Source organism: Lates calcarifer, linkage group LG15 (genome assembly GCF_001640805.2).
Source record: "Lates calcarifer isolate ASB-BC8 linkage group LG15, TLL_Latcal_v3, whole genome shotgun sequence".
Taxonomy (NCBI): domain Eukaryota; kingdom Metazoa; phylum Chordata; class Actinopteri; family Centropomidae; genus Lates; species Lates calcarifer.
The window spans coordinates 21,616,399-21,622,881 of NC_066847.1; positions in this window are offsets into that span (position 1 = coordinate 21,616,399).

Genomic DNA, 6,483 nt, shown 5'->3' on the forward strand with positions numbered 1-6,483 from the left:
TATAAATAAATAAAACTGTTGGTATAATAGTTTCTTTGTGGCGCTTCCTATCAACGCGCTTTTGTTTATTGCCAGCTCAGCTCAGAGAAAGCAGCATTCCCTGCTCCGGTCGTCAGGGATTTAGGGAAGGACTGAATCCGAGCCCCGACTGAGACAAACAATGGCAGCTATGAAAGGCGAGGGGAGGGGTCGGTCTAATGCAAATATCCACTTTGTGCGCCCTGGAGAACCTGCACCATACACTGACAACTACCAACTTCCACCCAAAGTAAGTAAGTGCTGCAGATTCTGGCCGTAAAACAGTTGTCATTTTTTTGTATATTGTTGCTTCATATGCAGAAAAAAGTTGCAGATTAAGTTCTGACATGGAGGCTTCACTGATTCAGCAACAAAGTGGGAAACTTCCTTGGTGCCGAGAGGCGGAGAGGAGAGACGGTTTCTGGAGACAGGACTCTGCAGCATCTCTGAAATGTGCCAAGGGCACCTGCTGAAGGACAAAAGACAGAGGTAGGACTTGCCGGGTGTTAAAATAAGTGCAGCATGACGAAGCACTGAAAAAGTACTTCCTTTAACTCTTTCCTTTAATACACCTTTTCGCCGTTTCAGCACTGAACAAAGTTAATGGCTTTGCTTTCCTCTGTTCTTACTTTTCATTTCTGCGTTCGAAGCTTTCTGGTGGAACTTTTTCTTGTGGAACTCTAAGCTTTTCTCCAAGTATACAACAGTTTTGTTCGACCAACCTTTTTTTCTGTGCGGCTTATTTAGTGCAGCTAAGCCTGTCTCAGGAAAACGTGATTATCCTCAGACCATCGATACGCTGGCTTTCATTCAAGACATGCATGAGAAAGGCTTAGCAACATAATAGGTCAGTGGGAGCCTGTCTGCTTGTGTAGGCGTGGGGCAAACGGAGGGGAATCTCACTTGAATATTGATATTGTTGGGTGTCCATGTGGGTGAAGCAGACAGCATTTTTGAGAAGTATTAAATTCCCCATTAATGTGAGATTGACCCTCTGGTATTTGAATGCCCCTCCATGTAAATGTGAACTAGAGAAGTCTACCTGAACATTTGGGTTAAAATATATTTTTTAAAAGCGCTGATAAGTGAAGTCTGAGCCTGTCTTTGCGTCATTTCTGCAGCCTGCAGGTTTTCACCAGCAGTGTGCTAAAAAGTAATGGAGTGAAATGCTACTGTAAAATCCCAGCATCCCCCCACCCCCACCCCACCCTCCCAGAGGAACATCAAAGCAGGCTCAACATGAGGCCTTTATCTGAACAATTGCTCCATTCTACCCTGCACCCCAACCCTGACCACCCCCACAAACCCCCTATTCCCAATTTCCACTTGATTAAGCCCTAAGCTGAGCAAGACTTGAATCTGGAGGGAAAATGGTTCACTAATTCTGACTCTCTCCAGTCTGACACAAAGGAGGACGACTTGTTGTCTCTGCTCTAATTTGAGTCTGGTTCAATAAGTTGACGAGAGTTCTCTCTGACGTGCTAGAAAACCACGTTGTTGGACAGATACATGTGAGGGAGAAGAGGTGACTGAAAACACAGAACTTCAGTTTTTTAGTCAGATCTGCAGTGATGATACAGTCTGTCATGTCAGCTGTGTGTCTATCTGTCTGTTGCTATGCGGAACATGTCCTGACTGTGGAAACAAATCTCCCTCTGGGACGATAATGTCTTTATCAACTTTAGGATGCCCAGATGTATTGCTGCATCCTGGATGTTCTTCCCTGTCTCTGTAGCTCCTCGCATCAGATGATTTTCATTATTAACCAACTGACACTTTTCTCAATTAATCCTTTGCTGTTAAGATATTCATTGTAACTACAATATTTGAAATAGTTAAATTAACATCTACCAATTAGTGCTGCTCTAGATGATGATTTTTTTAACACACTTTCCATCTGAAAACATGTGAGTTCAGGTCGTTAACTGCTGAATCAAAATCAAAATGTCATTGACGATGTTGGTGTTCGTTACCAAGCATACATTATCATGCTTGTGTAGCGACCAATAAAATGCACAAACAATTTTAAAAGTCTGTTTATTTTGAGGTGGATACCAGTTTTCAGGTAGTGGTGTAAAAGCAACCAGTGTAGTTTATTAAAACTCTTAACTAGTTCTGACAAGCTCCTCTCTGAGTGGTTCTTTCCCTGTGCTTCTGAAATCTCAAATGTCTGTCATGTACAGTTTAAAGTGTTGAAATCTGTAACTGGCTGTAGGTTTTACACTGTTTGCAAGCCATTACCTCTATTGGTGAGAGTAAGCAGAAGCAGTCTGCAGACCACTGTACACATTCTCTGTCTGGTGTTGAGGTTGCCAGGCAATGTGAGCTGCTGGATGAAGGCCGCTCAGATGGTTCTTTTTCTCCCTCAGGCTTCTCTCTCCATCTCTTTCTGTCTCACAACCCCCCACCTCTGCTCTCAGCTTGTCTCTGCTCTTCTGCATACTAATAGATGAACTAAAAAGGGCTGATGACAAACCAGGGTTGTCAAACTGATTATTAATATTCTTTACTTATTTCAGATTCTGTTTACAGGGACAGAAAGTTTATGGGAACTTACTCTGCTATTGTTGTTGACTGTATTTATAGTTTTCCCTAATTCACTGTGAAATACAAGAGACAGAAAGTCTAGCAGTCTCCAGTTATTGTGCGTGTGTTAGTTATGTTGTATCCTGCAGGGAAGTTAGGTTCTTATGTTTTTGTGTCGGCCACTAGAGGAGGGCAGCGTGCAAGTTCTGTTCAGGTGCAGTAAACGCAATTATAGACGAGTGGAAGTCCTATTTTTAACTGTTTACTGTAACTGTTTTAACTGATAAAATGTTGATGAACTTTCTCTGGGAGCTACAAACATTTTTGCCACAACTCTCAGCATCTTTCAAAAGCCACATAATTTCAGGAGTCTATCTCCATTGCATCTCCAAACAGGAAGGAATCATGAGTCTGACAACAACTCACGAACAGAGCGAGTGTTTAGTTTGTATAAAAACAGTCGCTCTCAATTGCAAAAGGAGACAAATGTGTCGACAGCTGGTGAAATAACACATCAGTGTAACAAGGGTAGAACTTTTCAGTTTGTTTTGAGTGATTTTGTTTAAAATGAGGAAAAAGCAGCTTGCAAACATCCATCAGTCCTGACTTCCTGAAAGAAAGGAGAGACCAACATGTTTCCCTTAAAGTAAATAATTTCCCCATGTAAATTTGCGCTGGAAAGTTTTAAATAGTGAAATTACAATATGCACTTTCACAGATTGTACACTTAAAGTTTAGTGTTTTGCATTTTCTGCATAGCCTAGATTCTTCCTCTCACCATGAAGTTATGCTCATTTGTGTGATTGCCCGTCTTAATCAGATATGTGAAAGTGGATGTCAGCCAGGGGAAACTGGTTGACTACAATATTTTCATTTGTTTTAGGAAAATATATATACATTTTAGGACATAATTCTAGAGAAGCTGTATTGATGGGTTTGCTGACTAAATTGCTCAATATTATGTAAATATGTAAAGTAAAAGGCTACTTACCCATAAATACATAAACAATAACAATCCTATGATCTATACATTCTGAATACCTCTTACATGTAGACAGTATAGAAACTCTGCATTTTGTCATTGAGGAACTCCTCAATGACAAAATTCCTCTTCCTGATAGGCCCTATTCCCGAGAGACTGGTATAATTAGAGCTATGGAAACAGGAAACACCTTGCCCTCCCTATCGTGTACCCCCCCTCCCCCAATCTCCTTGTCTCACTCTCTCTCCCCCTCTCTCTCTCTCTGTCCTTAGATATGCATTTTTTGTACAAATAATCAGGTACAGAGACATTGAGTATGGTCTATAATGAGTCCTGTGATGGCTATCTCTGTGTCTTACGTCTGTAGGTTTACTGGAAATGAGGACGTGGTTTGTGCCTTGATCTTTTTTTTTTCTGCCTGAAAACAATTAACAAGCTGCACATTCAGCGTGGATAGTTTTGAAGACTCGCAGTTATTTTTTTATTACAAATTAGTATTAAAAAAATAGTAGATTTGTTTTAGTCCTTGTGCTGTTGAAAAACTTGCATAACTAATGTAAAATGTCTACTTTATTTTGACAAGGTTGTTCAATTCACAGTGATTTGAAACAAAGAAAAACAACTGAATCTCACATTTTCGAGAAGTGTTTGGTATTGTGACTTGACTAATTGAATAATTGACTAAATGTGAGAGAGGTAAGCAGACATGTTTCCTTTCAGTCTGTAGTCCTCAAGATGTCAGACAGGCTTAAATATTACACATCATTTCAGACAGTCTAAAGCTTAATCCTCCTAAACTTGACTTGACTTCATTTGCGGTGAACGTTTACATGCCCTTGGCAGTTCAGTCCAATGTGAGGGACATGAGACAGGGCCTCTAATTTCTGCTCCTTCCTCTAAAGATTAAAGACCCTGTGGAGACCAGGTGTACAGTTCAGACCAAAGATTATCCACCCATCACACTTCCCTTCTTCTTAGACCGCATAAACGAGCCACTTGTGCACCACACTCCACCTCAGTAAAGGTGTACATTTCTTTTTTAGAGCAGATAAGCTTCTCTTGACTCTCCATTTAAAAGGACCAGCACTTAAACCCAGTTCCAGTGGCGTTCCCTTCTGCTTAGGCATGCAGAGTTCAAGGGAGAGAAAAGAGTCAGTGCTTTTTATTGATTCAGAGGAGCGGCTCCCACCTTTCCCCTTCCTGGTGTGGAATGCACACCTGGAGGTGTTTGCTGAGTAGCTCAAGTAATCCATATAACAATGCAGGCTGACATCTGGTGCCATCAGAAGTACTAGAGGCAGTTTGCACTCTGACAGACTCTCCATTGTCTGCAGATCAATGTGTGTGATGCTCTTAATCACTTTATTGTTACATCGATCTTCAATCCTTTATTTTTATTAGTGGCAGAAGAATAGAGAGTTCCCGGGGTTTTAAGATGATTAGAGTTAGCAGAAAATGTGATGAAATTATAGAACTGATTTGTGAAAATAAATATAACCTTAAATTAAAACTTTTGTGTGTATTAAAGACACTGCGAATAGCACAGCAGAGATCAAAAAGCACAGGTAAAGTGGAGTTGTCTAGACTTTGTTGACATGGCAGGTCAGTTGAGCTGCTCTCGGTTCCCCTCGCAGTGTACACACACAGGAGGGAGATGGGTGCAGATAAAACGACTGGGTTACGCCCCGCCGAGGAATTGGGATGCCTGGGGGGCTGGGAAACTTTCTGCCTGGCTAGCCTTAATATTGTGATTCTCCTCAGTCAACAAAGCAGTGCGTTTGATGGAACATGTCAGGTTCCTTCAGGACTTGGGGGCTGGTCCTCTCCTCTGGTTAGACAGCTGTCAGCCCCTCAGAGCCCAGAGAGCCAGCCACCACTCCTCCATGTGTTGTTGGAGACATCAAAGCAGCATAGCAGAGTGAGGTGAGTACTGTTTTTCAGACCAGCTGAACAGCATTTGGCTGTGATCGATTTGGATTCAGAATCAGTGTTGTTGAGGCAAGTTTTGCTAGTTGGCCTTTGGGATCTACAAACTGCTGTCAGATCTCTGAGGCATTGTTCTGTCTTTGGTAGGTGTATTGTTTGTTCTCAGATTTGAACCAGCATGTGCTTTATTTAAGGTAGAGGTTGAACTGCAGCCATCATTAATTGCACTTAATTTAAGGGCAAACCATTGTTGTTTCTATACAGTGTTTCATGTACAGGATTGCAGCTATTGTTTTCAAGTTCTAGTGTTGAGATTTTTAAAAATATATTTAAGTGAATTTTGAAGCAGGGATGTAAGTTATACTCAACTACTAAAGAGCAGGACGCCACAGGAGGGTGTTTTTGGCTAATTTAATATCCTGTCAAATGACCAGGTTATCAGTTAACAGAAATGTAATAGTACAGACATTCTTATGAAATGCTTATCCTGGACTTTATGCTACTCCTTTGGCTTGAAGAGTTTATACTGTCTTAATAGAGGCTAGTAATTCAAAAGAATACAATAAATACAATATACATGCTTCATGTGACATACTAAGTCAGGCTGCAGTGTGTAATTAATCTATGTTTTAGATTCTTGTTAAAACAGATTTATTGGTGCATTGGTACCCAGGCAAGTCTCTGCGGGAATAATTAAATCTCACATCAGTGCATTTACTATAGGAAAAAATCCTGCTCTTCCCTTCGGGACAGATTAGATTAGAAAGGGAAGAAGCTTGATTACAACAAGGATTACCTATTAAAACATTATTAGTACACTTATACCCTTTATTATAAAGACTTGAGTCATACCTCACTATATTTACCTTATGTTCACAGTACATACTCTATTATACTGTATGTGCTCCTGGTCAGACTGAGTGTGTCCTTTCCTTGACTCCCTGATGATTTGAACTGTGGGAGCCAACACTGTGTAACTCGACCTTGCCTCCTCCAGCCACCTGTGCTCGCGTGCCCAGAGAAAACACTGG